Here is a 27855-nt window from a genome sequence, read left to right as displayed (position 1 = left end):
TTTAGAGGGGGAGAAAAGATAAATATGTTATTAATTATATCAGAACTGTTCTTATCTCAAACTTTGGAGAGTGATGAAGTTGCGGGATTTCAAGGGGGAACTTAGAAGAACTGTGACACCTAGGACTTTCTAGAATCCCATCCACAGCTGTTGTTGTATCATGGGTTATATGTTGTGACCCGGGACTGTTTTCTTTAGGGGTGAACGACCCGCTTGCAAGCCACCATTCCATCCATACACTTATCAGCATGGGAGGTCTGATGAAGTCTAAGCAAGAATTATATGTACTATGGTACAGGGTATAGCACGCTGCAGACACCAAAAAGATTCAATTCCATCGAAAGAACTCTAGCAGAGCAGCTTTCATTATATCACCCCTCTAACTTATTACATGGGTCACAACCCATAGTATGTACTAGATCAGTGACTCAAGAGTCAATTATTTTGACTATCAAACACATAGAAAACAAAAAATATGATTTGAATAATCTTTTCTCTCTCTCCCGTAAAATTTCTAGTATCTATTTCTGAGATCTGGGTAAGTGTTTTTGAGGAAAGAGGATAGAAACCCAGTGTATGTATAGCATACATAAACTTGTATAAATATACATACATACATACATCAAGTCTCCCAGCCTTTTTTCTCCCAGTCCTGAATTTTCAGGAAGGGAGCATCAAGACCTTAGCTGGTATGTGGGATGGAGCATTCACTATCTTAAAAACTATCTGATTACTAACCAGTGATACTCACTCTTAGTGTACTGGCTAGGGGAAGAGCAGCCAGGATTACCAATTCCTGACTGCAAATAACTATCAAATGATTACGACTTCCAGAAGGATCAATGATCTTCTCTCAAAGGGTATGATAAAGTACAAAGTTCATGAAGCTCCTCATTCTTTCTCACACACCATCACACAAGAACACTGTTACTTATAACCTAGTCAGGTTTATGTAACATAAAATACAAGTCAGTAGCACCATCAGATGAGGCATGGTTCGAAGACATTCTAGGTCAACAAATTTCATTAAACCCCATGTGCCATGGAAAATTCCAAGGTCTTACCTTAGTCAATATCTGACCCAGAAAAAAAAGTGTCTCAACCTTATGCCATTCCCAACTGTGGTTTCATTTTGTCTTTATCATCTCAAGCACTAGACTAATGTAACAGCAGAGAAACAATATCCAATGTGGTATTAATATATGTGCAAATTTTTTTCATGTGAGCAAGAAGATATATGTAAGAAATACTAAGTTTTTATGCTAATTTAGAAAGCACAAATATGCTAACATTATGTAGTATGTGTGTCCCAAAAGTCCTCCTATAGATGTCCACAAATTAACAATAATTACTACTACTACTACTGGAAAAAAAAAAAAAAGAGGCTGCAAGAATGGAAGGATTTCATTAATTTTGATTCTGAAGAGCAATGAAAATCTCACTTACAGATTAGAAAATGGCTGCACAACTGGAGTTTTTTTTTTTTGCCCAAGGTATTTTACAGATCACGTTGTTAAGAGAATTCTCCCTTATTGAAAATGCAAACGCCAATCTTCTACTTTCTCTTCTTTAGGGCACTGAAAACAACTTACTTCCAAGAGAATCTGATACTGCTTGTGCAATGACCAGCACCAGAAACCAACCCTGCCCCACAACCTGTCCGTCAGCTGACCAGGGAGCCCTCGGCCAGCAGGGGGCGAGAAGAGTTGGCAGGAGCGACAGGTGGGGAACGTGTTGAAGTCTACATCTAGAAGGGGCTGGCTGCTCCAAAGGGTTTTAAATCAGAGATGTTAGTCTCCTTGCTTCTCCCACAAACTGAGGCTTCGGGCTGCCCCACTGAGTGCAGGTGTGGGGACTCCTGTGTTTGTGAAACAATCCAGTATTTCATCAATAATGCTTCCCATCATGAGGGGACAGCACGTAACATCCAAAATCTGGTACATGAAGGAAGTTGTACCCTTGCCACATTTTCTAACTTCAAATCTAAGAGGACAGCATTTTAAGTACTGCTAATAACTGGGAAGACAACTGGTGGAAAGAAATTCAATAATATTAAAATAAAGAAAAAGACTAACAGCAAGTATATAGCATATTAACACGTGATCCTGGTAGCGCATTAACAGCTAATTTGAAAACAATGTTAGATTTCAATAATCACAAAATACAAGTTCTGATATTTTGCAATACGGACTAGACACAAAAAACCAGTAAGGTTTTTAGCTACCCATTAGGTTGGTTTCTAGGCAACTGAAAATATAGTCTATCACGAAGGCACACTTGGAAGATAATGAAGACGTCTGAAGGCAGTTATGCTTCAGAAGTTGTCCCCGCTGAATATTAAACATGAGAAGGAAATGGAAGCTTCGATTACAGGTGGTCACCAGATAAAGGAGCCTGCTGGTGTTAAGCTGACAAATACGGCTGGGTAACCTGAGATTTTCAGATCTGTAACCTAAGTGGGTATCTAGCCCTGCCATACCCACCCCACCGCTATCCAAGTGATTCCACACGGCTCTGCATTTATGATATCAATTTTAAAACAAGTTTGGCATTCCAGTGGTCCTGAGATACAGTGAGGGACTGTGTTCGCTGCTAGGACATGGCTTTTCATTACCCAGAGTTTCATGTTTCTAAAAACAAAGAGTACAACACAAGAAAGGAGATCAAGACTTAATGCTCTGACTTGAACTTTTCTTTTCAGATAACATTTTTATTTGCCTTTCTTATATTAACCTGAACTTCGAATTTTACCTCCCCTGTATTATTACAATAAAAATGACTCACAGTATGTTTGACTTGTCCACCATGGCTTTTTTTGTCCTTCTATATGGTGATGTATAAAGAAGGGTATTAAGTTTGACCAACATAAATCATATGCTTACATCTGATATTATTTTTAAGGTTGAAAAAAAAACTGCCTAAGGGTCCTGCGTGGTGGTGCAGCGGTTAAGTTCGCACATTTCGCTTCGGAGGCCCGGGGTTCGCTGGTTCGGATCCTGGGTGCGGACACGGCACTGCTTGGCACGCCACTGTGCTGTGGCAGGCATCCCACATGTAAAGTGGAGGAAGATGGGCACGGATATTAGCTCAGGACCAGTCTTCCTCAGCAAAAAGAGGAGGATTGGCAGCAGATGTTAGCTCAGGGCTAATCTTCCTCAAAAAAACCCCAAAAAACAAAAAAAACTGCCTATGTTGCAAGATCTATTTTTTAATTTTTTAGAGGTTATTTTCTCATCGAAATAAAAATTTTAAAAATGACTTATGAGAAAATGAACCTAAGTCTTCTGAATACTTTACTGGCTGCTTAACTGTCATTGTGAACTGGAAGCTACTGGAATCAGAAGATGGTGACCGTTTCACATTGGCTTCTGGAGGTGGCACTTGGGAAAATGACATCAGAATACAGCTGCCTGGCAAACTGTGGTCATTTAGCTATTTTGGGGATAGTCACAGAGAGTGGGTACTTTTTTAGTGGCCATGTATCCACCCTAGAGATAGGAAAACAAAGCCACCATAAGTAGCCAACCTATTTTAGCTAAGTCATCAGAGCCCTTCGTCACTCCTGCACTGTGGCGTGATTTGCATTACTGCATTCCATTATTCACACATCGCATGTACTGTAAAGTCCTAATATAACAGAGACGACGCGGCACCATCCCATCGCTGCTAATGTTGTAGCAGCTGTGAAACCTGTGAGACATTACATAGCACAGGAGACCCACTCATTGGGTAGGAGACGTCCTTCATTGTCTCCTTGAGTAGAGAAATAATAAAACAAACCTTCCTACTTCAGGACCTCGAAGGGGCTTGTGAGGATCCTCACTGATTTCCCTCTCTTGACTCACTTCACGTTTGAAAACTCTATTTTCAATTCTTGCAAACCTGTTGTGACTACATTTCTAGAAGTCATGTAAATAATTTCTGAACTGCAATAATAGGTCTTTCTTTTTTAAAAACCTGCCAGCCTCATTTTATTTATAACGATAAGCTGCTTGTTTTTCCTATTTTTGTTATTAAACCATGTAAGAAGTGTGTGCCCAGAGTTGGCCTCGTTTTCCTTTAAACACTCTGGGGAGCAGGGCGACAGAACACTCCAGAAGGGGTTACTTAATGTTTTTATATGACACAGAGTTAAGTTCCAAGCTCAGATATTTATAAACAGCACTTTGACCTATATGAATGTGTGGCAAGACATTAAAAAGAGAGTTAGGGTGTGTGACAATTCTTTACTGCATGGGGCTGCTCTGTGCATCCTAGAATATGTCACCCCATGTTCTAGTGAACTCAAGGGGGTGGTTCTGGCCCTGCTGAGAACCGCTGCTCTAGCCCATGTGAAATGCAGGTATCTCTTGTCCCTGTCTGGGGCTATTAGCTCATTTTTCCATGCATTCACCACTAGAGATAGAAGCTGGATATCTGTTCTACCTGGACTTTCCTAGATTCCCATCTACGCACAACACACATATTCCCTTAGTGAACAAGTAGTAGATTATAATGGACCCCTCTTAAGTTTAGGAAGTGGTTGTGGTGGGGTCAGGATCAGTATAGGGAGCTTTGGAAATCTGCATCCTGAAAGTTGGCTTCCCATAGCTTCACTCATTCAACCACCTCTTCCTGAACAAGACAGGTGAGAGCAGGAAGGCAGCACGAGGCGCGCTTTAATGAGCCACCTGTGCCAGCGCAGCACTTGCCAATGTGTGGGCTTCCACCGAACAGAGCAGGACACTGCAAAACCAAAACAAAACAGAAACAGCAGCCCGAAGAGGGGACTGTCCTCATCATTGTATTATAAGGTTACAAGTCCCCTGCCCCTTCCTGGGCTTTTTAGTGACCATAAAAGATCATTAATACTGTACAGTTTATCAATACTGTACAGTTTTTCACTCATTTATAGCACTCAGACTATAGTTCAACTGGAAGTAAGAAAAGCAGTTGATTCAAATAAAGAAGCAGATGATTATTTAGAATACTTCTCAAGTCATGTAAGTCCATCTGAATGAGAAGGATCTTGACAGAAGACTGTTCAAAGAAACTTGAGAAATAGAGGCACATTCTGTCTTCATCTCTGGAAAAGGAATGCAGTCTCCTGAAGGAGTCTAGGCTGACACCCTCAGTTTCTTCAAACCGACAGTGATGGGTCAGCAGCTAAGACAGAGCATGGTAGAGACTACAGGGTGAGGATGACCAACAAAATACAGAAAGCCAGGAGAAAGCAGTGTAGTTGTGGATCTGACAGACAGAAGGGCGAGCTGGAGGACGATGCATGAGAACACGGCTCAGTTAACTATCTTGAACCCGGAGGAGTCATTATGGCTTTCCTGTCATTTTAAATACACAATGTGTCCACTGTATAGTTTGTCTTTTTCAAAGAACGATATAATGGTTTTTGAGGCAGGTTCATTTTGGTTTGCATTCTTTGGTAAAAGTGCAGTCTGGATCATAAATTTACTCCAGGGGCTCCAATTAAGAGGATGCTAAGAGAGCCTGAATGGACTGTGAAATTTGGTAGGATATTGTCCATGACTGTTAAAAAGGGAATGGGAGGGGCTGGCCTGGTGGCGTAGTGGTTAAGTTCATGTGCGCTGCTTCCACGGTCCGGGGTTCACAGGCTCGGATCCAGGGTGCGGACCTACACACCGCTCATCAAGCCATGCTGTGGTGGCATCCCACATACAAAATAGAGGAAGATTGGCACAGACGTTAGCTCAGCGACAAGCTTCCTCAAGCAAAAAGAGGAAGACTGGCAACAGATGTTAGCTCAGGGCACTCTTCCTTACCAAAAATAAAAAGGGGAGTGGGACTTTCCTCATCTACAGCCCAGCTCCTTACTTTAATGACTAGAGTAGATATACTTATTGTATTAACATGTCACACTGGGGGAAAACATTTGTACTGAAATGCCGATTGTATGCCTTCTGTTTTGAACTCCAGGCACAAGGACATGACGGTGTACAAGTCATGAAATTGGCCATGGTTTGGAGTATTTACACCACGGAAATCTGCAAGTGCAACAATCCAGAACTTTTTCCTTTCTATTGAGTTGGTTATTAAACACTTACTAGCACACCGCTGAGTATACACATCTTGTATGTGTGTTTGCGAAGGGGCCCTCCAGCTTTGCTGTCTTAACTGCAGAAGCTCATGGAGCAGGCTTAACTTGGTAACCTTCACCAAAGTCAGAGAGAACTTTGCCCACACCACGGCTCCAGGACAGGGTCTGGAGATAAAGTGGCAGGCATCATTAAGATTTTTCAGAGTGCATTCTTGGCAACTTGTTCAAAGAAAGGTTCGTCTAGAGAGAGCAGCGCCAGCTGTTCCCTTTTTCATTGTACTGCTTGCGGGATTTTGAAATCCTTAGAAAGGTACTAAATATGTCATTAAAGGCAGAAATAAATAATAAAAGTAAAACCAACTTGCCATAGTCCCAAAGATATTACACCACAGAATAGATATCATTTCTTTTTTACTGAGTACTAATAGAGACCAGAACATGACAGCTTGATGTTAACCAATACCAAAATATTGCTTTGGGAGTGCATATTTATAATGGATGATTGATTTCATGAACACTACGTGTAATATAAAAGTGTAGCTCTGATAAGATGGCTTGTTTCGTAAGCAAAGTGCAGCCTGTCTGACCTTGGAATAATTAAAAACCAGACAAATGCCTGCAGGTTAGGACCGGTGATGGAGCCTCGCCCTTATTAGAAGTCTTCTTGCCCAGGCAGTAACCTCTGATGTGTAGAGAATGTTATATGTTGTGACAATAATTATACAGAAACCCAGTCTTCCATAGCACAGAACTTAGCGTGTCCCAGAAAAGTCAAACAAAATGATCCCATTTGCTTTGGTGGTACAACCTGGGATCTGTAAAGCATTCCTTTTTTTTGTTGCTTCATCTGCTAACCTAAAGTACAGAACAAAATACATTTATTTTCTCTTTTTGATATGCCTGGGAGCTTTGCTTTATTCTCCTATCCAAAAACCTTGTTATCAGACAACTACTGTGAGAGGGACAAATTAGGTGTAGATGCGTCCCATCTTTGGGGACCAGTGAAAGGTAGCCAGGATTCCCGTAGGGCACCCTCCTCGACTCCAGTAACGCTACCCGGCCCTCTCCAGCCTGGAACGACTTCTGTATGCAGGCTTTTGCTCGGGCTCCTGCTCCCAACCCAAGGCTCCTGCATCGACAGGTGGGAAGGAGCAGTCTATACTCTCATATTTTAAGACCCAGCTGCCATCTTCCTATCACTTCAAGGGGAAGCCTTAATGTTACAGAGGAAACTTCTAAGACCAGAAAGGACCTTAGTCATTGTAGCCACTTTTGGTTGCTTCTCCAGCACCTGGGCACTATAAATTCCCTGTAAACAAGTTTTATTGGAACAGAGCCACGCTTATTCCCTTAAGTATTACCTATGGTTGCTTTCACGCTACAATGACAAAGTTGAGTAACTGCCACAGAGACAGTGTGTCCCGCAAAGCCTAGAATGTTTATTATTTGGCCCTTTACAGGAAAAAAATTGCCAAGCCCTGGCTAAAGCATTCTGCAACTTCCCGCTTTGTCCAGCAGGGGCACAAGGAGAGCTTGGGAGGGGCCTGGGTGGCTGGTTTGAGGCCTCCGTATGATCTCACTTGCTAGTCCTCTTCTCCCCCACTTTGGCTCACACTTTAGGGGACAGAGAAGTTGGTTTTTCCACCCCGGCCAGGCTCCATGTGCAATTTCACATGCTTCGGATTGAGGTCTAGCAGGCAGAAGGGTCATCTCTCAGCAAAGTCATATTTTGTCCTGTGTTCAGCCTGGGGTTCTTTCCGGTGGACACTTCCTAAAGGCCGCGAGAGCTAGCCAGGGCACGGGGTCTGCGACCTGAGTCAGTTTGAGGTTTTTGGTGTCCTTAAGGATGGCTTTTAGTGCAGAGCAATACTAGGTATCGTTACTTTGCAGTTTTAAGAAGGAATATACAATTTATTAAATTCACGATGTCTGAAGCCTAGTTTTTTCTGAAGCTGTTATAGTCAACTTAAAAATCTAAATATTCTATTTCTACATCTGGTAAATTTTAACAAAATGTTCAGGAGGCTCAATACAGTTTAGGTCCATTTATAAATTCAGTTTAATTAACCACTCAAACATTTCAAAACTCTACTTATAAATTTAATACGTTCAATTTTCTTTTTAAGCATTTAGAATGGCTAATAATCAAAACATCCTCAAGATTTTTCTTTTCCAGTAATAATTCTTAAAAATTTCTTCCATTAAACTTATAAATTCAATCACTCTCAAGTTCTGGTACATTCTAACATTATTTACAAACTTAACTAAATCCTCATATCTTCCAACATAGGAGGACAATTCAGAAATCACTCACAGATTTTAAATTATAATCACAAAGTGAATCTACCAGGTTGACCTATATATAACATATACTTTAAACAAAAGTATTGATATTGTAGGTTTGATTATTTTATCATTTTTATACTCTAATGTTAAACCTTGCCAGTTTAAAAAGACGTTCTCATTAAGGAAACAACTCTCCATCCTAATGAAATGGGTTATCATTCCATGAAAGATTCTCATTTCACTGAACTTGGGTTGGTTTTCAAACAGAAGTTTTAACCTGAAACATGAGATTGGAGCTACAGATATCCAGGGCAAAATTTTGGGAGACACTCATATTTATAAAAATATGCCTTTTATAAAAATAGTTAAGCTTTTAATAAAAATAGTTGCCATAACAATAAGAACCCTCTGGTCTTCAAAGGGGATTGTTTGCTCCTGGATACAAGTTATCATTACCCACTTCACTGGTCCACTCACATAAGTGGACACCCCCTCCTAAGATTCTAGATAATTTCCTCCACTACTTGCTTGGATTTTGCATTTCTTTAGTACACATTTCAGCATCTTTTCATCTGGTTCTACAGACATTTAACTTTCTTTTATTGAGATAAAATTTGCATACCATAAAATTCATCCTTTTAAAGTATATTTCAGTGGTTTTTGGAATATTCACAGATATCTGCAACCATGACCACTATCTAATTCTAGGACATCTTCATCACTCAAAAAAGAAACTCCTTACCCATTAGCAGTCACTCCCCATGGACCCTTTCCCCTAGCCCTTGGCAGCCACTAATTTACTTTCTGTCTCTATGGATTTGCCTATCCTGAACATTTCATATAAATGGATCCATATAATATGTGGCCTTTTGTGTCCGGCTTCTTTCACTTAGCATGTTTTTAAGGTTCACCCATGTTGTGGCATATATCTGTACCTCACTCCTTTTTATGGCTGAGTAATATTCCATTGTATGGATATACCACATTTTGCTTATCCATGTGTATCAATTGATGGACATTTGGGCTGTTTCTACTTTTCGGCTATTACAAATTCAGTTATACGAGCCATTACTTTATCCTTAAAACAGTCATTAAAAATAACTACTGTACAGAGGCTGGCCCAGAGGAATAGTAGTTAAGTTTGTGTGCTCTGCTTCAATGGCCTGGGGTTCACAGGTTTGGAGCCTAGGTGAGGACCTAGCATTGCTTGTCAAGCCACCCCGTGGCAGTATGCCACATAAAAGAGAGGAAGATTGGCACAGATGATAGTTCAGGGCCACTCTTCCTGAAGCAAAAAAAGGAGGACTGGCAACAGATGTTAGCTCAGGGCCAATCTTCCTCACAAACAAACAAATAACTACTGTACAAATTAATGGGTTAGGATATCAAGACTCAGTGGGGATGAAGCATTTCCACAAGTCTGGTGAATTCCATTTTTATCCAGATTCACTAGGATATCCTAGTTTCAGTGAGATAACCCAGACTTGGGTAGTTATTCTCTACTTTTTTCATGTGTATGAGTTCTCAGTTCCTTGAGGGCATAGACAATGAAAAAAATTAATTTGTATTCTGTAATGTACCCGGTACAATGCCAGACATGAAAAGATACTCATTTATTTATTTCTTTATAAACAAATTTAAAGAGTTGAAACTATAATGAAAAAGACAACAAAATATGTACTATATTTTATATTTCATCCCATATTAAAATGTTAGTAAAGGAAGGAAACTGAATCTTGGAAAGAAGTTACCACTCTTTCCAATTAATGAGGCCAAGATTTCAAGTAGGAGGTGGGATTTCAGCAACAGTTTCCAAACTGTAGGTCTAATAGGTTTAAACTCTATTATACATATGCCTACAGGCAGCTGCAACGAATTGTTTTGCAAACAGAAAAGTAAACAAGCTATCAGGGAAAACAGAACACCTCCAGAAATCTCAAGACCCATAGGACACTCTGTTTCAAGCTATTCCTTTAATCTGTGTCCAAACAAAGCGTCTCATTCTTATCTCAGAGAATGGAGAGCACTGACACATGCAGAAAGAGAAGCCACAGTGCACTTGTCTTTGCACGCAGGTGCCGGCATCGGAGTTTTCAATAGCATGTATAACACAGTCATTAATTACAGAGGCAGCCAGGCTTCAATGGCATGTCAGTGTTTCTTTTTCTCCTCTCTCTTCTCTTTCCTTTCTGTGGTCATTTCTAGTCGACTCTTTTGAAAGAGCACTCATTTTTGGTACCAAGCACTAGGAGGGTGTTATACTTGATTCTGTATCTTCCATGTTTGAGATAATACTGAGGATTTACCTTTATCTCAAGAAAGCAAATATGGTAAGTGGGAAGAAATCTATCTATGAAAAACTTTTTTCTGGCAATAGAATATGATTGTTTAAAAAGTTCTACCTATATATATGAGAGCTAGTCAAGTACGTGCTAGACAGGAAGGAGAGTTAATGAATGAGTGCACCAAACACATCGGAGACAACCAATTAGCTTGTCTGAAACACAGGCTTGTAAAGCTATCAGTGACTTATAAAATGGTCTGCTACACACGAGCAAAATGTTGTTTAAATGGCTTGCTTAACTAGATGCATTCACCATGAAATTGATTCTTTAAAGGTTATTTTTTTTAACTTAATACTCATTAACTGTGCATATTGAAATGGCCGGGTGGGCGGGAGGGTGGGTAGATATCCTGATACCGCAACGTGCAGGTGGAAGATAGGAATTTCATAGTTTATGAGGTAAAGAGGTATTGGGGCAAGAAACTCATCAATTACCAACACTTGTGTCTGCCTCAGTAACTGAAATGGATCAACGCCAATACAGTATTCCTCCTCTGCCTTGCTAAACGCTTAGATTGGGATTGGGGGATGGGCCCCCAGAACCTTCCAAGGTGGAGAATTTACACTTTTGCGTTACAGAACGGCACTGTTTCCCACCGCAGCCTGCGATTCTATAAAACAGCACGTGAGAGAGAAGACCGGGAACCTGGTATTTTCCAAATCTAACATTTGCCTCGGAGTGGACATCAAGTTTCAGCCCCCAAAGACGTACTTGACTGAAACATTTGAGGTAACTTGATGTTGGCTGACATGTGATTGGCAACCACGATACTATTTCATATTTTGAATTTTCTTAAAAAAACGATTGTGTATTTTAAAACTGGATTTTGGCCATGCCTCATATTCAACTTTTTCTGTTTTACAAGGCTCCATGCCACAGACTTCAACCCATTGCCACCTGATCAGACAACCAGGAAAACACACTTTGATTTTGCCAGGTCTAGCTGTTCTCCCTGCTTATTCAATGCTGGTGCCCTGAGTGCTCCTCATTAAACCCCCATCAGTTGGCCAACTCAAGGGTTTCTTTGACTCAACAAATTATCAGGGAAAAAAATACATTTAGACAATTGCTAAAGCTTGTTAAAGACAAAAAATCTTTTAAAAATAGTTTATATATTCCAGCTTATTTGGCTTTTGAAATGGACTATATGTCCCTTATCTCAGTCTTGTAGCTGCGAGGTGTGAGAAAGCAAGAGCAGGAGGAACAAATCGAAATATTAATCTATGGAACCCAAATAAACATGTTTAATATTGGCCTTGTGGTACTATGGCAGCGCTCTGTCCTAACAACGACAACATTCAGATGTTGGAGCAGATTCAAATTCTTGGGCCTTAAACAGGAGACAGACAAATATGGCAAGCCATGCATTGCTCAGCCGCCAATGGAGGGTGCCAACGGCTCTGTCCAGATGCAGAGATATTCAAGGGATGTTCCTGTCAGCAGTTTGTCCTTTGGCTCCAGCAAGGAGCCACCATGGAAACACTGGGAGGAAAAGAGAAAACAGGAAGGCGAGGAGAGATGGAGAAAAAGGCAGAAAAAGCTGACAGCCGCCTCAATAACACATCTGAGCAAGGGGAACAGGTAACAAATGGCCTTGCAGCAAACTGCCATGTTGTTAGTCAGGGGGGGAGAATTTCTTTTCCTGCTGGCAATACAGCCAGGAGCCTGATATCCTGGCAACTGAGAAATATGAGCTTGGAGAGAGGCTTGCAGGCAGTCTCAGAAAAGAAAAGCTGAGTGGTAATCTGTCCTGAGGAATTTTAGCCAGAAAAACCCACACAGGACCAGTTGAACTCAGAATAAAGCCTGTGAAAGACAAGTCTGGAGAACATTACAATCAGACACAAAGAGAACACCAGAAATGAAGGTTCAAAAAGCCATTGACTGGATTTACCACAGCAGTATTAGTGTGGCCTTGGGTCCTAGCTGTCATCTCAGGACTAGTCCAAACCACTAGTTCTCAACAGGGGAGGGGAGGGAAGGCAACTATACCCCCCAGGGGACATTTGCCAATGATTGGAGATATTTTTGTTGTCACAACTCAGGGGTGGGCGGTTGGTTGCTACAAACATCTCGTAGGTAATGGTCAGGGATGCTGCAAAACATCCTCCAATGCACAGAGCACCTTCCTCTCTCCCCTCAACTAAGAACCACCTAGCCCAAAATATCAATAAGGCCGAGGTTGAGAAACTCTGCTCTGAACTGATCTTTTAAGGCAAAATTGGAGAACAAAGGCCTTCTTAATGATCCAAGGGACGGTTTACTAGCACTGGGCTCCCTCCCTGGAATCAAGAGGAGATTTAGGAACTGGATTGGAAAGGCAGACAAGGAGCTCCGGCAGGGAGCAGCACAGGTGGACGATTTATACTCTCTGTCCTTCCTTCTTGTTCAAAGTGGAAATAAGCAGATTTTGGTGGGGAAGAGTCAGAACATTAAACTGGGCTGAAACAAGTGCTCCGAGAAAACAGCCCACTTTCACTCATTCTACACATTCACTGTTTCAGGCTCTGAGGAGACAAAAGTGAACATGACAAGCCCCAGGCCTCATGGAGCTTATAGTCGTGGAAGAGACTGACAGATATCAAGTAAGTAGGAACTAAGTAAGTAAAGTAAGGTAGAAATAAGTGCCATGAAGAAAAAGAAGGCACCACAGCAACAATAACATTTGCCCTATAGCTCATCCAAGAGAGGGACTGAAGGTATGATGGGTTAAGTATCAAGCAGTCACAGATAAGGACAAATCTTTAAATGGTTTCAAAACAAAACTTCATACAGTTACAATAAAAGCTCTCTTGATTAACCTCCATTAGTTGCCTAGGACCAACAGACTCTTCATTCCCCTGGCCCAAGATGACAATTGATGCTGCCCATGCAGTCAGTGTCCACGCTTGGTGGGTACAGCATCCGAATGACACTGGCCACACGCTGATGCTCATGACCGGTGAACTGCTCTCTGGCATGTCTGCTCCTTTCTGCTCCTGAGTTGTTTCACCATTAAGGCAATCATATTTGTTATTATCATTAAGAGGTTTAATTAAATGTGACGTCAATGAATGAAATATGAACTTGAAAAGAGAATCTCTATTTCTACGAACAATGAAATAGAATTTGTTCAAAAACTCAATAAAGGTAAGTCACTGAAAACAAACTGCTGATGAATTAGATTTAGGTAAGACAGCTATAAAGGACTGGGAGGAAAAGGTGCAGATCTCTTCTTGAAGATCTCTAACTTATGATTGTAATTTAAAGAGACAGGAGCTGAAAATCAAAGGTAATGGCTGTGTTTTACGCAAGAAATATACAACAGAATTCTGACTAGTGGCCACATACTCAGAGCAAAGGCCTTGGCCCAATGTCAAAGGATTAGTACCATTTGTATGTTTTAAGTTAAAAAATGTTATTCAGGGTGTAAATTTATTTTATTTTTTTAATGACAAGACACTTTAATCCTTGATTAAGTGTTCAACTACCAGTCCAGATCAGGCCAAATAATGGGCTTCTAACTGTACATTTCAAATGACACTTTTTATTCTGTCTGAATCAAACTCCTTCTCTGAGGGGAAGTCATTAACACCCACTTCAGGCTGAAGTTTAGAGTTTTACATAAAATCATGTCCACTGTCAGAATCAACACTAGAGTCTATTGCCTCAAATCCGTTTGTGAAAGAAAGCAGAGAATAAATAAATAAAATTAAAACACTCAAATCCATACTCACACACACCCACACCCCTGCCATCTCCTGTGGAAATGCTCACATCTGTGAAAGTATATTATGGTTACAACTGGATACCTCGTTACACACTACATTATTCTGAATGTATTTGTAAAATATTTTCTAAATAGAACTTAGTCCCATTTTCTAGATTCAGAAATGGAAACAGAATTATAAAGTATACCCATCAGGAAGATCTCCCTGAACCTTTTCCTGGCCTATGCCCGGGATTACTATCTCCCTCACTCACAGTCCTCCGGGGAGCAGGCAATCTTAGCGCTTTGCAGAATGGTCCTATTTTACCTTGAAATTATTATCTGTTTCTTTCCATGCTTATCATGTTATCTATCAGTAAGATGGCAATTGTATCATAGCATTTGAAAATAAAAATCATATCATACCAACGCCTGACAAATGATGGCTTGTGCTATCTATTTTTAACTAGAAGGTAAGTGCCAATAAGGGAATAATATAAAATGATGCATGTAAATGGCATTTACCTCTGTGTGTCCAAAAATTTATTTGCAGTGAATGAATTACCTGATATCTTGTCTTCACTACATTTAGCATAAGAGGATTTGGACTTCAGAGTCTTCGAAATAGGGTTTGTAAATTTTAGGTGCCTATTCATGACATCTAATCTTTCACCCAAAAAGAAGACGTGGCTCTAGAGAAATAAAGATACGGCAAGTAAATTCTTGCCTACTTGATTCCAGCTTCTCCTCCAGACATACAACACATGTAACTGGAGCACACGGTTTTCGTAAAATAGACGGTCAAGTTAAAATCTCTTGCAGCTGCTGAAATACTTAAATTCTGATTTCTACGATGTCACAGACACTAAGTATGTAGGTAACCTGGTTACAGATTGAACTGCTTTTTGGTGCTGTTAGAAGGGGCAAGTTGGTTTGGTAAAGCTGTCTTGGTATGACGTAAGGGGTTGCAAGGCTTGGATCAGTAACTAAAAGCATTGTTTTGGAATGGGGTTTGCCCAGTTCTGACATGACCACTCACTTTGTAAACCACCAAGACACAGGATACTTCCTACACAACCTGAGGAAAGAGAAGGAAATGGAACAGATAAACAGATGTACAATATAATGGGTGAAAGTTCTTAACACGAGATGGAGATGGAAGTGAACTGAACTGGCTGTTTTCTCTCTCTCTCTTTTAAATTAGGTCATTAAGCCAAAGACTTATTTAAAGCACTGAAAGACAGAATTTATTAACTAGCACTCATGGAAGAATTGAAAAAAGAGTTCCCTAAATGAGCAAATGACTCTATCCTTACAGCTAGGCTTTGGAATGGCTTGCATAACTGTCTTAATGGTTTTATGAAATATTATAAATTAGACTGTCACAGTTCAGGTGTAAGAAATTCATTGGTGCTGCATCATAGATGTTTAAAAAAATTCCTATATCTGCACAAAGCAAACCACTCTCTGGAAAATCCTGAACCCCTTGCACACCCAATATTCCCCTCCCCAATTCTTCCCACCCCAAGAATCCTTCCCATCTGCCAGCTGGGTTTCATTTTAAGAATTTCACACTGAATATAAAGTGCTATTTTGACCATGTGGCTCCAGGAATGTGAATTTATAGTCTATTCAGATTGTACACAAATGATTGACAGAGAGGGGATTAACCAACTGGATGCGATCAAGCCGCTCCCTCTTCCTTAAGGTTACTTTAAGTTTCCAGGAAAGGATGGCCATCCTCACACTGCTTCACTGAGGGTAGGCCAGCAAGTACAGTCTCCTAGCAAGGCACTTTTCACTTAACTACTAAATGGCCACTACACCTTGGAACTCTTTTCCCTATGTTCCCATGCCTCCCACATTCCATCTATTTCCCCACATGTAAAATGGGAACACTGAAGTTTGCTTTATAGACATCTCTTGCAACAATGTTCAGTTACTAACACATAATCTAACACATAAATATAATACTGGTCTTCAGGTTCAAGAGTAAAATTTTTGGAAAGTATATGTGTGTATTTGGTTTTCTTGGGTAAGGACTAGCGATACCTAATGACTTAACCATGGGAAAGGCTCTGCACACAGTATTTCAGAGACTGTTTGAACATCTTGGGCGTCTAGAAATGTTTCAAACACCATTGCTATTTAAGCTTTCCCACATGAAGTAGTCCTGGTTTTTTCAAAAGGTACCATCTCGTTTCAGACTTATCATCCTCAAATATTATCACAGGCAGGAAAGGGATGTTATAACTATATATTCAGATTTTCTAAGACTTTCTTTTTTGCAACTTTAGGGTCACGCTGTTCCTAGGACTCTGTATACTCACTAAATGCATGGTAAGTAAAACTATAAAACAGATTACTTCCCTGTTTAATGAAAGCTCAATGAAAGGATTCTCAAGCACTGAATTTTGAGAAGGGTGTATAGAATGTATTTAGATCTGATACTGTGATACTGGAGCCAGTTTCAAAATTAATGAGCACATCTAAACTTGTATTATACACACATACACACACACACACATACACAAAAGTAGACACTGGAGGAAAGTTGACATCATCAGAAAAGTACATGCTTATCCCATCCTGTCAAGTTTGATTCTGTTAAAGATAGGAAAGGTTTTGTTTGAAGGTAGGGTCTTTAGCGTCTAAGTTATTCTGGAAGAGAGAACAATGCCTCCCCGCTCCCTTCCTTCAAGACAAACAAAGAAAGTACCTCTAGAAAATGAATTATAATTAGAGGGAAATTTCTCCTACTTGTCAGTATAATAAATATGGTTTAATTAAAAAATTAACAAAATTATATTAACTATATACATTATATGTTAACTTTTAGACACATTATATGAACAGTTAAGAAAGTTATTTGAGCATAGAGGAAGGTATGGAAGAAGCCACATCAAACTGATAACATTGGATAGTAACATTAGGGAATAGAGATTATTAACTTTTTCTTATACCTCTGAATTACTGGGCTTGAAACAATAAGCTCCTACAGTTTCTGTACTTTAAAAAACCAATACAGTAAAAACATACATATAAACAAATCAGAGTACAAAAAGAGCATTTAAAAAAAATTAAAATATGCCTGTATGCAGAGACACATACAGAAAGGTAATCTGGTTCATAGGAGAAGCTTAATAAACACTTGATGCATGAATGTGAAGAAAACAATAGCTGACAAAAATTCTCCTCATATGTTGGTATCTACTCATGTGACAAAAGAAATATAATTGCTTTTGAACCATAAGATATCAAGCATTTTGGGGATGTAAATTTTAAATCGATATTAATTTACATAAATGATAAGCGTGTGTCCCCTTCTGGAAGGTGGGTGATCTTCCAGGCAGGCAAGAACACCACTCAGGACTCTTAACCTTTGTGACTGAAACATTTGACACCCTCTCACCAGGCTGCAAAGTTCCTATGTGGATTTTCCATAATCAGCTATAGCAGCGCTTCAGGTCTTGGACAGGAAAGAAAACCTCCTACTCTCCACTCTTCATCAGACCCCCTTCAGAGAGAAAGAAAACTCAGAGAAGATCATTGAAAGGGCCAGGTCATTCATCTTCCTCTGCAGGATGTCTAATGCTATCCTTGAAGGAAGTTCAAGTAAAGCCTGCCGAAAGCTGTAAAATCACTTCACTCCCTGCGTTTTTATACCAGGGGCTTTATTTAATGTCACCACAAAAAATTCAGAACTACACTTACTGTAAAAATGTTGTCATGGATTACTCAATAAATCAGTCAGTGTCTCCTATAGAAAAAGTCTCTTAGAACTGTGCTACAGCAGCGTTTATCTTCCCTGTGGAAGACACATCCTCCCTCTTTTCCAATAACGAGAAATATGTCACAGATCATGAGTCCCCATCTTTTTATTTTTCAGAACCTCAGAGCACTGAGTGAAGCCCAACGGGAGCAGCCATTCGACCCATGGGGTTGGCATTATTACAGTTTCCTTTTCTTTGTCCTGATCCTCTATTTCAATTTTTTATTATTATTATTTTCATGTGGGTCAATTTAAGTTCTTTGTAGACAGAAGCAGTGGACTATATAGACATATAAAAATAAAGAAACATCTTCATGTGGAGTTGAATGACAAATCCAATCTCTTGGCTTGGTATTGGTACTGAAGGGAAGACAATAGCTTCATCGAAAGTCACCAGTCTTGAGTCATTACTACTATTGTAGGAGCTTCCTAAAAGTGCTTGTCACCACTATGACCACGGAGTATGGACTCCAGTTTTATCAGAATTGTCTCAGTACAAGAAACCTCAATTGAAGTTAATTCATTTTAAGAATGGATTTTATGTACCACGGTAAGAAGAAATTCTTCAGTAGGTCAAATCCCTTACAGAAAAATCCAAGGGACTGTTCAATAGTTTTACTGAATAAAACAAATGATGCTTAAAACATCATTTTTCAGGGTTTTTTTTTTCTTTGTTTAGTTGGTGGTCGTGCTCATATAGAATTTTTTCCCCTGTGGTGCTTTGGGGTGATGGGATTTTAACTGTACTGTCCAATTTTTATTATCTTTTAGATCAGACATCAGATGTCATCTGGCATTTGTAACGCCACATGATCAAACCCAACGACACCGTCAAAAATAATCCTCCAATGGGGGAGGGCGAAAATCTAAAAACAGAAAAATTAAGTATCTTTAGCCATAGGACTTTGGCCAGGTTCTGTGAGATAAATAAAATCTGCCTTTACTCCTCATTTTTCACCTTCCTTCCCAATAATTCCTATCAGCAATCCCAGGACTTCCAAATCTCTCTATATGCCTACTATGTGTCACACATTCTTTTAAGATTTCAACAAAAAATATATTAACTCATTAACTCTCACGTCAACCACTGAGGGGCATACTATTACTATTCCTTTTTTCAAAGCCAAGACACTGAGGCTTGCAGAGGTTAAGTGGTGTGTCCGGGCTCTGGGAGCAGGACACGAAGGTGGTGGTCTGGCCCCAGAGCCTGTGTATAGCAGAACTATGCTGACTATCAGCATGGTGCACACTGAGAGCACCAGCCACAAAGAAGTGGGTTTCTGTGGAAAGACTAATGATTAATAAAAGGAAATGAAATCCAACAGTATGTAACTTCAGGCACCTATAATAAGGCTGGAATAAGACCTGGGTGCAATGCCTCCTGAAGTCCCTTAAAAATCAGTCCACAGAGACAGCCACTCCTTGAAAGTATTCTAAGCAGGACAAAGCATTTCTGACCATAGAATCATTTTGACTATTTCTTCACTATCATCTTTACAGTACCCACTCCCCCAAGGGCAGCATTGAATGCATCGGCAGACAAACACTTTGAAACTGTAAAGGTTTATTGACAGCCTCCTATGTAACATGGAGTCTCCAAGAGGCCAAAGATTGGTAGAATATTGCAGACTTTCTACGATCTGGATTCAACCTATCCATTCATCGATTCAATAGATATTCATGAGAAACCTACTATGTGCCAGATAACTGTTCTAGAAACTAAAGATACAGTAGTGAACGAAACAGAGTAATTCCAAATTTCTGGCTGCTTACATTCTAGTAGAGAGAGACTGACAGTGAGAGTGATAAATCAGTCAAATACTAAACAGTATGTTAGACTATGGTATGAAGTACTAGGAAGATGAAGCAGGAAAGGTGCTTGGGAGGTCTGCAAGCCAAAATAGGGTGGTCATCTCTCAACACTCACAGATTCCCATGTCCCTAACTTTCTAGTCCAGCTGGGTTTAGTCACTCCCTAGACCCATCTTGCCCTTCCCATAGATGAGCTCTTTGGTCAAGGTATTTCTTTCTCCTAGAAGGCCTGCTGCCCTGTCTCTGTGTGGGTGGCAGTTTAGTATAATGATAGTTAACTGGACTGGAGCCACAACTACCAATGTTTAAATCTCTGCTTTACCATTCACTAGCTGTTTGACTTGAGGTAAATTTCTTAACTGTTCTAGGCCTTAGCTTCCCCACTGGGAAAATGAGTGTAATAATAACTACAATTAGAATAATGCCTACCTCACAGGGTTCATTGTGAGGCTCAAATGAATTAGGATATATAAAGCATTTGGAAAAGTGCCCGGCATTATCCCATAACCACTACCACAAATCTGCTTTTAGTTGTGCTTAAGACCCAACTCAAATGCCACTTGCTCAATCCTTAATCATAACAGCTGAAGGAGAGATGTTCCTTCTCTAAGATCTGTAGTCCCTTGGTTTTATCATTCCAGTGGGATTTGCCCTTTATCACTGCAAGTATTCACACTATCTTGAAGTGCGGATTATTTATATGTATATTTATAAACAACCCCTCCTCCCATGAAGTCACAACCCCTGAGGGTTTAGACTAAACAAACTTTTCTTCTTTCTCCTTATCTCCTTCTCTTCCCTCCTGTTGAGTGCTTTAATCAGTTCATTATTCACATACACCAGAGAGTGGTAGGACAAGAAAATGGGAGAGAAACTAGAGCACATACATACACATTACTTATAGTTCTACATTATTCGTTCATTAAATTTAAGTCTACCAACATTCTTGATCTGATCTCCTTCCTGGAGAAAAGCCTGTATGGGACACAGAGAAGGGAGAACACAGTTCCTGTCCTCCCAGGACCCACAACCTAAATCGGGTAGAAAAACACCTCTAACTAAACAACTTTGAACCCCAACACTACTTGAATCTATGCCTCAAAGTGGGTCCTGTCTCTCCACATAGACCGTGTATTTTTACACCTTGGGGTTGCTACTTTTCCAACTCATCCATTCTGGAACTTCCCTCCTGCTCTGTCATCTTTCTTCTTTGTTTTTGATATCCCTACCCCCAAGAATTCATTGGTCTCTCAGCCCAAGTTTTGCACGTACACATTGTATATTCATTTACTCATTCATTCATTATTTGTTAAGGTCTTCATTTCTCCTAAAGTGCAAATTCTCCAGGAAGAGGACATGGCTGAGAGCCCTTTGCCCTATCACTCATCTTGGCAAATCCTGCATCTGGAGCAGAGCCTGATGTGGGGCAGATGCTCAGGGGGTGTTCTCTGAAGGGAACTGAATGAGCTGCCATCAAGAAAAATCAAAGGGATTTCGGTCCCTTCTCTCCTCCCTGCCCTTGCCTTCTGTGCAGAGATGCTGGAGCAGGGAGCTGACCAAAGCAAACTACTAGAGAGAGGAGGAGAGCCACAAATGATTCTTAAAACAGGCTGGCTAGGATTATCTGTAGTTTTTACTGATTCATTTGGTAGGCAGCTTTATTATAGTGCCAGGCACTACACTGTAAGGCAGAAAGACAAACAAGGTAGGCTACCGGGTAAGAAAGATAATAATTATAATGAAGAACGCTGCATGTGGGAAGTATGTGTGCACGTGTGCGCACATTAGGAGGGTGTGAGGTTTACTTGTCGTGACAGTAGCTAACCTGTTCAAGAGTTCATTATAAGTTATGAGAAAATAATATAAAAGGCCTTTAAAACTATAGTCTTCATGTCTAGCACTAAACAGTCTAAACAATGTCTACATTATTTTATTTTGTGGAGGATATGCTATCTCTGACAGCGCCTACTTTTATGACCCAATCAATTAGAGATTCCTATTCCAGCTGCCACCCTATTCATTTTAGTTGTAAAAATGGAAAAAGTGAAAGGAAGAAATTTTAAATCTGTATCCTTGTCACATTCACTCCTTTTCCTTAGAATGATGTTGATCCAAGAAAAACAGTTTGAACCAGGGCATCGTATATTTTGAATTTCACTACATTGAGTAGCAAAGATAAACTATTTTATTCTCAAGTTGGCTTTTGACTTGCCAGGTGACTTTATGTGGTTCATTTATTGCTTCCTAATTTAGCTTCTCCTATTCCACAGGAGAAATCTAAAACTTACTCATACAACACTCAGAACAGATTTAATTAAGAGAATACCTTAAATTCAACTGGGCTGTATGCAGGTGAAGAGTCAAAATGCAATACAGAAAGAAAAATAGAAAAGTAGGTTCCAGAACACAAAGTATTACGTTTTTGGAAAGTTTTTACTATGACAGAAGTGGGTGAAACATCTTTTAAGGCATTTGTACTAAGCTTGCCTAGCAAATACACAGCTAACCTAGAACACTCTGAAAGAAAAATAAAGTTACTTGGAATCTCCTTTGAAACCAGAAAAAGGCTAGTTGATTGGTAAAGACCCAACATATTTCCCCTAAAGGCTGTTAACATCACAAGGAGACACAAGGCATTACAGTGGGCAAATTAAACCCTGACAGGTCATTTAGGGAACTCACACATCCCAACATCTGACAGTCTTCCCATTTCATTTTGCTCTGCACATCAAAGAGATGGTTTGCCTCTAACCGAAATCTCTGATATTCAGTAATCGCCTATTCATACTTATATGAAGGACACCACTACAAAAGAAACCCACAAAGCTTCAGTTGGCTCTGGATTCAATATCCCAGGGGAAGACAACAGTTTTTGTTTTCTTTTCTTTCTGGGGAACAAAAGCATCAGATAGGAAAATCTGTCCCTTTGGAAAAGGACCAGCCATTTGTTCTCTAGGAGGCCCTGAAAATAAGCAGATAAGGGAAAGTGGATATCTGGACTTGCCTGAGAAAAGCCTTTTAGGTCCAATTGTAGCAACTTATTTGAGAGCTGCAACTCATTAAGGGTGTCTCTGATATCATTGCAGATATGAAGATTAGTGGAACATACCAATAGATTGAATCATCAAACAATTCTCTTAGGAATTTGAACATAGGCGATTTGATGGAGAGTTACTCCAAAGACTCAAGCCTGTATGGGATCCTGGTAGAGATAAGATACAGACACCTTTTAGACAAGGGCTTCATTCTTCAGAAATGGAAGCTCAAATTAAGAACTTTCCATCAACATTATCATCAGTGTTTATTAGGAGTCCACAGACATACTCTGCAGGCACTAACCAAACACACAAAATCTCACATCTCTGCCTTCATGGAACGTACAAAGGGAGGAGGCAACCCCACCCCCAACTCTCATTCCAGAGGCTACTCACCAGGGAACAGATCTTTTAAAAAATGTTACCAGTTTGTATCCTTAAATCTTTATTGATCCAGAAAACAGTGCTCGTCAAGTTTCTGGCTTGAGAAGAGCAGCTACAATGAGCCTTTTCGGATCCTCAAGAGAAGCTGTTGGATATCCTTTATGCCTCGCCCTCAGATGCATTGAACATTGCTCTAGTCTGTCATTTATCAAACTCCTTCACCAGAGGAGTGAGGGGGCCCTTTTGCTTCTTATTTTATGAGTCTGCCAGGAGCGAAATTGGCAATCAAAACTGAAGCTAAATTCCTCAAAACGCTTTTGGTAAATAGACATAAGACAGCATTGTGCTTACCCATATTGCGTATTCTGAGCTATCAATCTTAAACTGAAACTCGAAAGAGGCTCTGAATTTCCCATTCTTAGAAATCGCATGGCATATGCAATAAGAACATATGGCCTTGAGATAGCTGAGGCTTCAATTTGTACCACAGCCAAGAAAACTAGACATCCAAGTGTATAACTACTAACGAATTAAGGAATAATGCAGAGAATTTGCCGAGAGAAGGAAAATACAGACCGAGCGAGGAAAAAGCAGACATTTTAAAGGTATCTGGCAATTGGGTAACATCAAAAATATTTACGTAAATGCGACAATGAGAGTGATTAGATTTGGGGGGCGCGGGGATGAGAGTCTTCTCAAACTCAGCAGATTTTCAACAATTATCAAAGATGATAGTACGGCTTTTAAAATTGCAAACAGGGGATTGCATACTAATAAATATGAAGCTCTTAAAATCTGGTTCTAAAGTAACAGCCAGCAACACAGGCCCTTGACAAACATTTAGCAAATGAAATCAAAGAGTCTAAGTGTCTGAAAGAAGGTTAAATATGCCAAGCAGATAAGATTTGGAAATATAATTTTCATTTGAAGAACTGACTGGAACGTATACATTCAAGGGTGAGAGATAGAACTCGGTGAGGTTGAGAGTAAAAAAACTGTATCCCTTTTGAAGGCCCATTAAACTTTAGAAGTATCAGCACAAATCCATAACCCAACTGCACAGTTAAATGAATACAAATAGATATACAATTAACTCTATCACTTCTGGATTTCTACGGGGCTTTTATTTCCTCCCATTTGGGAAGGAAAACCTCAGTGGTTTATCTTGAAAGCACCAGGTGTGGGTGAACACTCACTGGACAACCATACAGGGCATAATACACACCTCAAAACACCTTCCTATCAAGACTTTTGTTATAGATCACCGCCAATCTCTGTGAGAACAGGGACCATATTGCAAAGATCAGCAGTCACGCAGTTTTTTTTAACAAGTTCAAGTTCTAAATTGTAATTCCAATAGGTGAGTGCCCAAGGTGTTAGATAATATACTGAGTAGTAGGGCAGCAGAGCCCTCCCAGGCACATACCTTCGATTTGGAAGAAATTAGGGATGCCATTGAAATGAATGTGGAACGGTGTGCAGGACCTTTGAGTATTCACAGTAGAATTGACAAATGAAGACTAGCCACCCCTTGTAAAAGTTAACTACAGTCCTGCCAAGGGGCTCACTCTGCAGTGAGTGTGACCAGCATGAATGTATTTACCTTTCTCAGAATGAAGAAAAGGAAAAAGATAACCCAGCGCTTGTACAAGCAATAATATAAAAGGGAAGAGAGAAGTGGTTGAGGGAAGCAGGAGATGATGACAAAGCTTTGAGCAGCACACCTGTGTGTGCACTTTATGAAAGAGCTAAGATTTCCAGATCACAGATCCATGGCAGCTGCATGTTTCTATGGAAAGGGAGGGGAGCGCAGGAGCAAAGGGGGCTGATGTTTATTCAGCACCTTCTCCATGTCAGGCTCCAGAACACCCCATGATGGAGTCACTCCACCTGTTGCTTATACCAATGGGTGAACCTAGTGTTGGAGTTACTGCCTTTGTTCCTCATATCCGTGCTCTGCTTTGTGAACCAAAAAGATCACTGTCCTGCCATTTTCTAACCATGTCATCTTGAACAAGTCATTTCATGTCTTTCGATTTTAGTTTCCTATATTTTTAAATAGAGAAATAACACACCTGTCCTTGAAGGGTTTTGGTACAGACAGAATACAAATATAGGCAAGGTCCTTAGCACAGTGACTGTCAAAAGCAGGTGCTCAAAACTGGATACTTTTATGAACAAAATTGATAACTACTTTCTAGAAAGCTGGAATTTGAAACTAGGTTTTCTAACTCTAAAGACTGTGTTTTTTTCCACTTAGGGGTTTCCCAACTTGACTTTTTTTAAAACAGAAGAATTTTTTTTTAAATAAAATCTCATGCCAAAGCCCCAAACTGTTTTTCCTTTCCTGTAAGTATCTTCATAAATTTTTTTTGGCTCTTTTGCCAAAAACAGCCCAACTTGACAAACTTTTTCCCCCCATATATTTAAGGCTGGAGTGTCATTGCGGCTATAATGAAAGGCTCCCACATCATGTTTTTTGTTCTTGGCTTTAACTTAGTGTGTATCTCTGCTTGGTTGGCTTTCATAATTTACGTTCTTGTCATTTCGAGTAAGAATGGCTCTCCAACACAAGGTGAGTGTTTCCATGGGTTTCTGCTAATTTGCATAGTCTCTAAGCAACTGGAAAATGGTGAGCATCACTGTGGTTGCTACCTGGATGCTCCTGGAATTAGAAAAAAACCCAGACTATTTCCTATGTGCCAGGTACTGTGGTAAGTGCCTCAGATAACTGTGGCATCAACTGCTAGTACACACCAACATCTGTGCCCTCATCTCCTTCCAGGGTAAAAGGCTAGACTACACTCCAGAGCTTCCACCATGGTTGGGTGTGGCCAGGGGACTGGGTCCTGGGAATGGGAGCACAAATGATACGCATCCCTTCTACTCCTGGAACAAACAAAACCTTTGGGATGCTCCCTTTTGCTGTGTACAATCCTTGATCTCCTTCCATGAGAGGTTGAATAGAGTGGGCCCCAAGGATCTAGAGGAGAGCAGCACAGGATAGAAGGTGTCAGGATCCTTGAATAATTACAAGGAGCCGAATGCTCCCACTGATCCATACTGGACTGTGAGGTGACCAAGAAATAAACTTATAGCCACAAGCCACTGAGGTTGTAGGCTTTACAGCAACTCGTGTCACTCACCCCAACCAATAAAGAAACACTACCTCATTTATTCTCATTATAGTATTATCACCTGCAATTTAACTCATATGGAAACTGAGGCTCAGATAGGTGAGTAACTTGTCCAAGGGAAAAAAGCTAACAGGTGATGAAACTGATGTTCAGCCCAAGGTCAGTCTAACTTCAGAACCCATGCTCTTACCCACAGCAGTCTACTGCCTCCTTAATAGTCATTATAATTATGTAAGTACAAACTCACATTATAGGACATTTCCAGTTTTAACACTGAACTTACGTTCTAGTAATAGAAGCATTTTATTTTCCCACTAATTATAGTGAAGATTAGTAAAAATTAACGTGGACTAACTTTTGTAGATGATTTTACTCAGGGAGTGACAGATTAACATATATAAAACATTAAAAGCAGGACTGCTTTGATGAAGCAAGGGTGGGGTTCCCAGGAACAAGCAGTTTGAAAACCACTGTGTCACATCATATTCCTCAGTACTGTGCTACTCAGGTTTATTCTTATTTTTTAATGTCTTGCTAAGTTCTTGATTCAGTTTTATAGACATATGAGTGCTATGGGTTGAAAGTTAGTGTACCTTTAAAGCAAGGAAGACCTGAGTGACAAGATGGAGCCATGAATGCCTGCTCAGTAAACCACTTCTTGTTTTACTTAACTTGTAGAGTAGCACCATTTGTTTTGTTGTCTAATTACTGATCCTCACCAGCCAGCCACTTTGTAATGAAGAAGACTAATTCTTCTGATGTGTCATCAGTTTGAGTTTCTGGCGTGGCCTTCTCAAATTTCAATTCTTTCCTTCTTTAGGTCTGCAGTCTATATTCAGCTCTGTTTAGCTCAGTTAACATTTCCTGACCCTTGCCTGTATTTAGTAATGAGGATGCTTCATGGTTCAGACCTGGTCCCTGTCTGGGACCAGGAGAAGAATCTAATATTTCACCATAAAAGGATCACTGTTCTGTACTAGTTCAGTTAGTCCCTGAATCTGTTTTTTTTTTTTAAATGTCAATGACTACAGTAACTTTGAGCAATCATTCATGAAGGCTCCTTAACTTTCCGTGTAGATAATGTCTAGTGCAAGGGGAATATTTAAAATACTCAAGAAGGGGTATGGCATGGATACTAACCAATCAGAATGGATGCTGGTGGTGCTGGAGCACGGTTCTGGAGGCTCCCTGCTAAGGCAGGAATTATCCCTTTGGTTGTAGGATTGTGGCGCAGCCCAGGAGGTTGTGAGGGAAGGACCAATGCAGTTAGATAAACAGGGGGGCACTTACAGGGATAGGTCAGTATTTTAACAACTGGTCCATACGTGGTGATGCAAACTGACA

At 40.1% G+C, this 27855-nt stretch overlaps 1 protein-coding gene and 1 long non-coding RNA gene across 6 annotated transcripts in view; one reads left to right on the top strand and one right to left on the bottom strand.

Annotated features, from left to right (window-relative positions):
* Positions 1–27855, bottom strand: part of ARL15 (ARF like GTPase 15) — a 401393-nt gene that overhangs the window by 2732 nt on the left and 370806 nt on the right. The window lies entirely within an intron of this gene.
* Positions 6–27855, top strand: LOC139046414 (uncharacterized). The gene is made up of 4 exons (XR_011506482.1): positions 6–12264; positions 13188–13268; positions 16669–16711; positions 18261–27855. It is a non-coding gene; the product is annotated as an uncharacterized lncRNA (long non-coding RNA).

Source organism: Equus asinus, chromosome 10 (genome assembly GCF_041296235.1).
Source record: "Equus asinus isolate D_3611 breed Donkey chromosome 10, EquAss-T2T_v2, whole genome shotgun sequence".
Lineage (NCBI taxonomy): Eukaryota > Metazoa > Chordata > Mammalia > Perissodactyla > Equidae > Equus > Equus asinus.
This window is presented reverse-complemented; position numbering and strand designations above follow the sequence as displayed.